This window comes from Gossypium hirsutum, chromosome A04, assembly GCF_007990345.1.
Source record: "Gossypium hirsutum isolate 1008001.06 chromosome A04, Gossypium_hirsutum_v2.1, whole genome shotgun sequence".
Taxonomy (NCBI): Eukaryota; Viridiplantae; Streptophyta; class Magnoliopsida; order Malvales; family Malvaceae; genus Gossypium; species Gossypium hirsutum.
The window spans coordinates 73,399,032-73,409,896 of NC_053427.1; the positions used below are offsets into that span (position 1 = coordinate 73,399,032).

The 10,865-nt window shown below is 38.1% G+C and overlaps 1 non-coding gene across 1 annotated transcript; it reads left to right on the forward strand.

Annotated features, from left to right (window-relative positions):
- The first annotated feature begins 10,501 nt into the window (after positions 1 to 10,501).
- LOC121228415 (small nucleolar RNA R71) lies at positions 10,502 to 10,607 on the forward strand. Its single transcript, XR_005925991.1, has one exon. It is a non-coding gene; the product is annotated as a small nucleolar RNA R71 (small nucleolar RNA).
- The last annotated feature ends 258 nt before the right edge of the window (positions 10,608 to 10,865 follow it).

Below are 10,865 nucleotides of genomic sequence, written 5' to 3' on the forward strand. Positions count from 1 at the left end.
TATGGGCCCTTTTGTCTCATCATTCGGTAACGTTTATATTTTACTTGCTGTTGACTATATGTCAAAGTGGGTGAAAGGAAAAGCCACTGGTCTGCTGATGCCAAAACAGTAGTTGATTTTCTAAAAAGTTATATTTTTTTCCAGGTTTGGCACACTGCGAGCTTTGATTAGCGATCGAGGGACGCATTTTTCAATAAAGTAATTGATACGCTTTTGAAAAAATACAGAGTGGTGCAACGAGTCACTACAGCTTATCACCCACAATCGAACAGTCAGGCGGAAGTGTCGAATCAAGAAATCAAGTTGATTTTGGAGAAGACCATTAAGCCAGATAGAAAAGACTAGAGTTTGCAACTTAACGATGCATTATGGGCATACCGAACAGCTTATAAAGGACCCATAGGTATGTCTCCTTATTGACTAATTTTTGGTAAACCGTGCCATCTTCCTGTTGAGCTAGAACATAAGGCGTTTTGGGCAGTCAAACTATGCAACATGGAATTGGAAGCTGCAGGTAAGCATCATAAATTGCATATCCAGGAACTTGAAGAAATTCGATGAGAAGCGTATGAGAGTGCCCAAATTTACAAAGATAAGGTCAAAGTGTACCATGACCAAAAGATAAACCGCAAACAATTTATGGTAGGACAGAAAGTATTACTTTATAACCCTACGTTGAGAATTTTTGCAGGTAACCTTCGGACTAAGTGGTTAGGGCCTTTTATTGTTACTCGTGTATTTCCACATGGTGCAGTCGAGGTTAAAAGCGAAGAATCCAAAAAAAATTTCAAAGTCAACGGACAGCAATTAAAGCCTTTTTACAAAAACGTTCAAGTCCACTTGATTGAGGAATTAGTCCTCGAAAAGTCGGCTGAATAAATTTCCAGGTCGTCAAGCTAACGACGTTAAAAAAAGTGCTTTTTGGGAGGCAACCCAATTTTATTTTTATTTATTTAATTTTTATTTTAAGTAAATTAGGGTGTAAATAAATAAATTAATTCTTATTTATCTCAGTCAATTTCATGTTTTCAGGAACACTATGAAGGTCATAAATTTTCAAGAAGACGAATAATGATGGTGGCGTGGGCACGACACACTTCGAGTAAAGAAAAAAATTTCCTAACCTTCACAAAATCTCTAAAATCCAATACCCAACCACTAAATTCCTACCCAAAACCATTTACCCACATACCAAAATACCCAAAACCAAAGTCCAATAAACATCCACCTTATTTAACCCACTTACCCTAAACCCAAATACCAAGTTAACCATCCACAAACCCAAACCCAATCCCAAATTAACTCACCTACCCCATACACCAAATAAACCCAATACCCAAGATTGGCCCAATATCCTAACCCAATTAACTCACCCAACCAAAAATAAACCAAATAAAAAATAACAAAAATAAAAATATTTAAACACCCAAAATCCCTAATTTCCCAATTTCTTCTCCATCTTCTCCATCTTCTCAATCTTCTTCAAAAACAAAACCCCAACCCTAAACGACCCCACACCGTCGTTACAGCCCATAGCCGACATCACCTACCATCGCCAACTTTGCGCCGCCGTCACAAGCCGTCACCGACTCCACCACCGCCGTCGACGAAATCAAAACCATAAAAAAACCCTCTTTTTTTCTTTTCTTTTCCTCTTCCTCTTACCCCATACCGTCTAACGCCTTGCCCACTACTGAACCATGACCGAACAGCAACCTCACACCCACGTCGTACCATCGTCACCGAACGAAACCCCCATCGCCGTGTGCTACCGCGCATTTCGCCCCAACCCCTATTTTTTTATTGTTCTTTCTTTTATTTTTCTTTGAAACACCCAACCCACCACCCACCACTTTAACCGACACCCCCACCATCACCATTCAAAAAAATGGCCGAAACTGCACCACCTACAGTCGCGCGGCCGTCTCAAGCCGTCACCGTTGTCGACCACCGCTGACCATCACCGACCGTCGCCATCGTCATAGCCAACAGAAGCCGATTATTTGTGTCATCTACATAGATACAATGGTTCAAACTTAGAACCAAATGGCAGACAATATCCCGGTTTCACTCAACCGAAGTCGACATCGATTTTTGACACCTCTTGTCGTCGATATAGCCGACGACGAACCTTCTCTACCTCCTCCTAGACGAACGACCCCACCAACGAGAACTCATCACCGACGAAGCCCGACTCTAATCGATACAAAACACTTGGACAGTAGCCCTGCCCCTCCCGAAAGGTCAATTACTGATCCTCAACCTACTTTGCCTTTACTAACATATTATGCAGGTAATTCGGACGAGGCTCGAACCTCTAATGACCATGACAAGGCTCCTTCGACCATGAATGAACGTGTCAGTCAACGGCAAACACGGTCTACTCGAAGCCGTATATAATCGACACGTGAGCCAGTGACGCCACCGCACAGTAGTACTGACGCTGCTGAAAATTCAAGTCCACCCCCTCGCCCGACGAATATGTTCGACCAACATGAAATAGTCAACATAATAGACGAGGTCGTGCCAACACTATTCCCACAGAAGGACAATTGCGAGGGTTTTGGGATTTTTCAACCCTAGAGCATTGCACACGAGACGACGACATTCGACAACGTCCAATCCCGGTCTGTAAGCAAATCGATTCTACACTCTTGATATGTTAGATATTCAAGATGCTGTGATGAATTATTTTGATGTTATTGGTTGGAGCTTATTTGCAAATATTTCTTGTAATGCATATTATGAGTTGATCTATGAGTTTTACACCACATTTAGCTTCAATATTAATGCATTACAGACTATTGAAACACAAAGCATTGTCTGTTTTTGTTTGCTTGGTAAGGACTTTCGAATGTCAATTTCCGAATTTAATATTGCCGTGGGTTTCGTTGACCCTGACAATATTCAGTTCGATTCCTATCATACTGCTCTGTTAGATATTCCGAGCGACTTCAATGCTCAAGATGCTTATTGTGCTTTAACGCATTCTACTCAACTTTATAATCTAAAAACCACAAAGTACTTATTGGTGCATGAACTCGCTTTAAGATATATTCACCGATTTTTGGCATTATTTTTTCGGGACGAAATGATTCGTCCTCTGTCTTGACGAGAACTGAATTATTTTTCTTGTGGTGTATGCATTCCGGTTTTAAAGTTAATTTAGGATATTGGTTTGCACAAAATTTTCATGCTGTTTTGCGATGTAATCGTCCACTAATACTTGGGTTATATATTACGAACTTAACCTTTACACTTTTTCCTTTTGAAATCGATTGCTCGTCCTTGACATGTGCATATCGTATGGACAACCTAGATAAATATTTTTTGGATTCTATGGGTTTGCTTGCCGGCACCCCTACTGCGTGTTATTTTGTTCCTCCAGGTATACGGACTACTCGTGGGAAAATGGGTTTCGCCAACGCCCACATTTCGCTACTTGAGAACAAGAGGAACAGTGTCTAACTATAGAGGCCTGTTTAAGCCAGATCGAAGCTCGACTTGGAACAATGGAAACCCAAGTCTTCACAATCCTCGACATCCTACAGAATCGCTACTCCCAACACCAACAACGTCATTAACATATATGGGGAGTGTTATTAACTTTTCTTTTTATTTATTTGGTCTGCTAACTTTTATTTCATATAATATATGCTTGAGGACATGCATAGATTAAGTAGGGGGTTGGATGGTAAATATGCATGATTTTTGTTGCATGTCTGTCTTTTGCATGTGTTCAATCTTACGTTGAATTCATTCGATAGTTTATTTGATATTGAGCCTTTAATCTCATACTTAGTTAATTTGAACAATTGGGCATATTTTGAATTAAAATGTTCAAGTATATAGATTAGTCGACATTTGTGTTTTAAAGTTGATATATGTAGCTAGATTTTTCGTATAAATTGATTGTTTGGAAAAATTATTTGTGCATAAATAAATAAATAAATAAATAAGCAAAGGTTCAAGTTATGAGTGAAGTTTTGAAAACGTGACCGGATTGAGTAACCGGGGTAAGGTGCTTGGGTTGTCATCTTATCTCGCGTAAAAAGGCTCGAGTGACAAGTCGATAACTTATAAACATTTCGCTAACTGAGCCTTCATTTAAAAAAACTTGTTTGAACCGAGTAACCGGGATAGGGTGCTTGGGTTGTCATGCTAGTTCGCGTAAAAAGGTTTGACCTCGTCAATAATTTTATTAATTGCAAATTATTGGATTCAAACTCAATTTAATGAAATTATTTAGTTCACATATTTCAATTTTATGACACTTGTTGATCAAACTATATATCTTGAGCATTTATTTATTTTTGCCTAAGTTGTATACATTGATTATGTATGCGAAAAAAAGAGGCTCGATTTTTAATAAATTGTAGAATAGGTGATGGGATTTAAACGACCTACACGGTTGAGGCCATTAATTCGAGTTAGGTTCTTCAGAATGCAAGGCTACTGAAATCTTGAATCGGGAACACGTGTATCTCGGTTAGACTATCGGTAAGGTTTGGTTTGCCGGACGTACCGAGACTAGCTACGAGAGGAAGAATTGGTGGTTAGGACGTTCTTAATCACTATAACCAGCTTATCGTTTGAAGGAGAAGATCAATTTTCGAGGATCGATTCTCAACACAGAATTTACCGAGTCTAAGGCTAAGGCTTATTACATTTTATTGCAAATCCCAATTTAGTTTCTAATTTATTTAATTAATTATTTATACTATTTCAATTATCTAGTTTCTAAACATTCCAAAAACCCCCGATTTACTTTTATTTCTAATTTTTACAGGTACGATTGAAGTCGTGGGCACGACTATTGCCACGAACTTCGACACGACAAATAATCTAATCATATGCTATACACAGAAGTTGATTAAAGCGTCCAATCCTTGTGGACTCGACCCTACTACCATTCTTATTACTAATTAGAGTTATTTTGTAGGAATTATATTTGGTGGTTTCGACGCCCATCAGCGATAGTGTGATGAATCTTAACATTGAAATGTACTTTTATATATAGAAAATGGACCCCGAAAGAGCCGTAGCAGAAAATGTTGAAAGCAATGCCCCTGCTCCCACACAAGGGACAGTGCAAGCTGATTCACGACTGGCTACGAGTAGTCGTGATGGTGAGGCTAAACAAGCCTTCTATCAGATGATGAATGATTGGTTCACCCAATACATTAGAACCAATCTGGCTGTATAACAACCTCTACCCCCGGTTAATTTTCCTCAAACTTCTGTTATGCCACCAGTGAATCCGGTTCTGTTAAGTAGACCACCAGTCGATAAGATTAGAAAATATGAGGCTGAAGAGTTCCAAGATACAACGAGTGAGGATGCTAAAAAAGTCGAGTTTTGGCTAGAAAACACGATAAGAATGTTTGATGAATTATCATCAAATCCTAAAGAATGTATAAAATGTGTTGTTTCCCTTCTGAGGGATACGGTGTATCATTGGTGGAAGACTTTAATATCTGTGATTCCGAGTGAATGGGTTACTTGGGATTTCTTTCGAGCTGAATTCTGGAAGAAATATATCAGTCAAAGATTTATCGATCAGAAACGTAAAGAGTTTCTTGAGCTTAAACGAGGTCGTATGTCTGTCACAGAATACGAATGGGAATTCCTAAGATTAAGTAAGTATGCTCGTGAATGTGTAGCTACGGAAGCAATAATGTGTAAAAGATTCGAGGATGGCTTAAATAAAGATATTCGTCTGTTAGTCGGGATTCTGGAAGTCAAAGAATTTGTAGTACTTGCTGAACGAGCATGTAAAGCTGAAGATCTCGGGAAAGAGAAAAGAAAAGTTGATTTGAAGCTAGAGAGGTACGAAAGAGATCATTGAGAAAATCATTTCAATCTGGATTAAAGAAATTTAGAGATGATAATAGCCATTCAAAGGTTAGTGTGGGACGTTAGAACAGAGATTATGCTGGATCACAATCGAGCTTTAAAGCTCTAGCTACGTCTGTTGCCAATGTTGATAATGTAAAGAATGAAAAGCCTGAGTGTGATGAATGTGAAAGACGACATTTTGGAGAATGCTGGGAAAGACTAATAATCGAGCTTGTTACAATTATGGTTCATGAAATCATTTTATAAAAGATTGCCCAGATTTAGTTGAAAAAGATAATGTTCAGAATTCAAGGCCTAGTGGCAACGTTTCTCATGGTAGACCTCCCAAAAATACAGGAAATGTAAGTGGCAGTCAAAGAGGAACAAAAGATACAACTGTTAGATCCGAGACTCGTGCACTTGCTAGAGCCTATGCTATCCGAGCTCGTGAGGGAGCTTCATCACCGGATGTGATTACGGGTACGTTTACTCTTTATGATACTTCTGTGATTGCTTTGACAGATCCTAGATCGACACATTCGTATATATGCATGAACTTAGTGAACAGTAAGACTTTGCCTGTAGACTCTACTGAATTTGTAATTAGAGTTTCAAACCCCTAAGCGTGTATTGGTTGATAAAGTCTGTAAGAATTGTCCTTTAATGTTTAAAGACACTTGTTTTCTTCCTAATCTGATGCTGTTACCTTTTGATGAGTTTGATATAATTCTGGGTATGGATTGGTTAACTTTGCATGATGCTGTTGTGAACTATAAATAGAAAACTATTGATTTGAGATGCAAGAATGATGAAATAGTCAGAATTGAATCTAGTGATTTGAATGGATTGCCTGCTGTAATTTCTTCGATGAAAGCTTTAAGTATGGTGAAAAAGGGTTGTGAAGCTTATTTTGCATATGTGATTGATTTGAGAATGTCAGAAAAGAAAGTTGAATCTGTGCCTGTTGTCTGTGAGTTCCCTGATGTGTTTCCTGAACAACTTCCGGGATTATCTCTGGTTAGAGAAGTAGAATTTGGCATTGAATTGGTACTTGGTACTACTCCGATTTCGATAGCTCCATATAGAATGGTTCGACTGAACTAAAAAAATTAAAGTCTCAGTTGCAAGAATTGACTAGTAGAGGATTTGCTAGACCGAGTTTCTCACCTTGGGGTGCTCCGATTCTATTTGTGAAAAAGAAAAATGGTACGATGAGAATGTGTATCGATTATCATCAGTTGAATAAGGTGACTATCAAGAATAAGTATCCTCTGCCCCGAATTGATGATTTGTTTGATCAGATGAAAGGAGCTGCTGTGTTTTTGAATGTAGATTTGAGATCAGGCTATTATCAGTTGCAAGTGAAAGACTCAGACATTCCGAAAACTACTTTTAGAATGAGGTACGGTCACTATGAATTTTTAGTTATGCCTTTCGGATTGACTAACGCACCTACTATTTTTATGGATTTGATGAATAAAATTTTCAGACCGTATCTAGATCAATTTGTTTTTGTATTCTTTGATGACATATTGATTTATTCACGTGATGAATCTGAACATGCCGAGCATTTGAGATTAGTGCTACAGATTCTACGAGATAAACAGTTGTATACGAAGTTCAGTAAATGTGAATTCTGGTTGCGAGAAGTTGGTTTTCTGGGTTATATTGTATCAGCTTTGGTATCCGAGTTGATCCGAGCAAAATTTCAGCTATTTTGGATTCAAAACCTCTAAGGAATGTCTTTGAAGTCTACAATTTTCTAGAACTTGCTGGTTATTATAAAAGATTCATAAAAGGTTTTTCGATGATTGCGACTCCCTTGACAAAAGTGCTTTAGAAAGATGTGAAATTTGTGTGGTCTGAAAAGTGTCAGAATAGTTTTGATCAGTTGAAAATTTTGTTGACTAAAGCTCCATATTGGTACAACCTGAATCGGGTAAAGAATTTGTGATATACAGTGATGCTTCGTTGATCGATTCGGGATGTGTTTTATTGTAAAAAGGCAAAGTCATTTTTATGCTTCGAGACAGTTGAAGCTGCATGAAAAGAACTATCCGACACATGATCTTGAGTTAGTCGCGATTGTGTTTGCTCTAAAGATTTGACGTCACTACCTGTTCAGTGAGAAATGTCATGTATATTTTGGTCATAAGAGTTTGAAATATCTGATGAATCAGAAAGATCTGAATCTGCGACAAAAAAGATGGTTAGAACTGCTAAAAGACTATGAACTTGTGATTGATTATCATCCGAGAAAAGAAAATGTTGTTACTAATGCCTTGAGTCGAAAATTGTTGTTTGCTTTGCGTGCGATGAATCCTCATTTGGTTTTGTCCAATGATGGTTCAGTTTTAGCTGAATTGAAAGCAAGACCTTTGTTCTTACAGTAGATTATCGAAGCTCGGATGATTGATAATGAGATTTTAGCTACAAGAGCTCAGTGTGATGGAGAGTCTGATTCAGAATTCAGAGTTGATAAAGATGATTGTTTGAGATTTCGAGATCGAATTTGTGTTCCGAGAAATTCAGAGTTAATTCAGATGATTTTGAGTAAAGCTCACAATAGTCGATTATCTGTGCATCCGGATAGTACGAAAATGTATAATGTTCTAAAACAACATTACTGGTGGTTCAGAATGAAAAGAGATATCTCTGAATTTGTTTCTAAATGTTTAATCTGTCAGCAAGTTAAAGCTAAACATCAAGTTCCATCTGGTTTGTTACAATCGATTATGGTTCCAGAGTGGAAATGGGATCGAGTGACAATGGACTTGTTTTAGGTTTACCCTTGTCTCTAAGAAAGAAAGATGCAATCTGGGTTGTAGTTGATCAATTGACGAAATCATCCCATTTTATTCTGTTACAATCTGATTACTCACTAGATAAGTTAGCTAAGTTATATATTTCTGATATTGTGAGGTTGCATGGTGTGCCATCATCTATTGTATCAAATAGTGATCCCAGATTCACATCATGATTCTGGAAGAAGTTGCAAGATGCTCTGGGTACTAAATTGCATTTCAGTACTACTTTTCACCCGCAAACGGATGGTCTATCCAAGCAGATTATTCAGATACTCGAGGATATGTTGAAATGTTGCATTTTTTAGTTTAAGGTATGTGGGAACAGTATTTGCCTTTGATTGAATTCGCTTATAATAATAGTTTTCAGTCAACCATTAAAATGGCACTGTACGAAGCTTTATATGGTCACAAATGTTGTACATCTTTGTATTGGACGGAGCTCAGAGAAAATAAGATTCACGGGGTTGATTTAATAAAAGAAACTGAGTAGAAAGTTAAAGTGATCCGAGATAGTTTGAAAGTAGCCTCCGATCGTCAGAAATCATATGCAGATTTGAAAAGAAAAGACATTGAGTTTGAAATCGGTGTCAAAGTGTTTTTTAAAAGTATCTTCGTGGAAGAAAGTACTTCGATTCGGTAGAAAGGGAAAATTAAGTTCGAGGTTCATTGGGCCAGTAGCGTATAAATTGTTATTGCCACTAGAGTTAGAAAAGATTCATGATGTGTTTCACGTATCACTGCTTCGACGATACAGAATGGATCCTTCACATGTGATTTCCCCGTCTGAGATTGAAATTTAGTCATATATGACTTATAAAGAAAATCCGATCCATATCTTAGCTCGAGAGGTTAAAGAACTGCGAAATAAGAAATTTTTATTAGTACAAGGGATGTGGCATCGACACGGAATTCAAGAGGCTACGTGGAAGCCTGAAGAGGAATTTACCAAATTGTTCATCTGAGCGGTCTTTCCTTGTCGCATTAGGGTATGGCACACGAGGCTTGTATTCTGTACTTACCGGTTTCTGCTCATTATGGTTGACGTCACCTTTACCTTTGCTTATCTCAGTTTCTTACCTTAGTTCTGGTACAGGTGTGACTAACCCTTCTTCATCTTGACTAGTAATCGCGTTGAGTTGCTCTCTTGGGTTAGATTATGTGTTGGTTGGAAAGCTACCTTGTGGTCGTTCAGAAATCAATTTGCCAAGCTGTCCAATCTGAGTTTCGAGCCCTTGGATCGATGCTTGTTGATTCTTAAGTGCTGCCTCGGTATTCTGGAAACGAGTTTCTGAAACCGATATAAACTTTGAGAGCATCTCTTCAAGGTTCAGCTTCTTTTCCTATTGGTAGGGTGGTTGTTGGTAGCCTGGAGGTGGTCTTTGATTTCCTTGGCCTCCCCATGAGAAATTTGGGTGGTTCCTCTAACCTGCATTGTAAGTGTTACTATATGGATTGTTTTGAGATCGAGGATTATTACCCATGTAATTTAACTGCTCGTTATCCATATTATGGCCATAAGGTTGGTATTCTGAATTGCTTGATCCACCTCTACTTGCTTCGCACTGTATTACTGGGTGAACCTGTGAATAACTAAGAAAACCATCAATTTTCTTATTCAAGAGTTTTACCTAATTAGAGAGCATGGTAACCGAATCGACGTTATAAGCACCGACTATTTTTGTTGGCTTTGTCCTCATTACTTGCCACTGATAGTTATTCATGACATCTCCTCTATAAAATCATAAGCATCTTTAGGTGTTTTATTATTGATTGCTCCGCCAGCAGCTGCGTCAACCATTTGTCGAGTCGAAGGATTCAGGCCATTATGAAAAGTTTGAACTTGTAGCCAGAGTGGTAACCCATGGTGAGGGCATCTACGCAAAAGGTCTTTGTATCTCTCCCATGCATCATAGAGTGTTTCTAAATCCATTTGCATAAAAGAAGAGATATCATTATGTAATTTAGCCGTTTTAACCAGCAGAAAATATTTTAGTAAAAACTTTTCGGTCATTTGTTCCCAAGTAGTAATTGACCCTCATGGTAACAAGTTCAACCACTGTTTAGCTTTGCTCCTTAATTAAAAGGAAACAACCGAAGACTTATGGCATCATCAGAAACAGCATTGATTTTAAATGTATCACATAGTTCCAAAAAGTTTGCCAAGTGAGCGTTGGGATCTTCGTCCTGCAAAACATCAAACTGAACGAATTGCTGTATCAT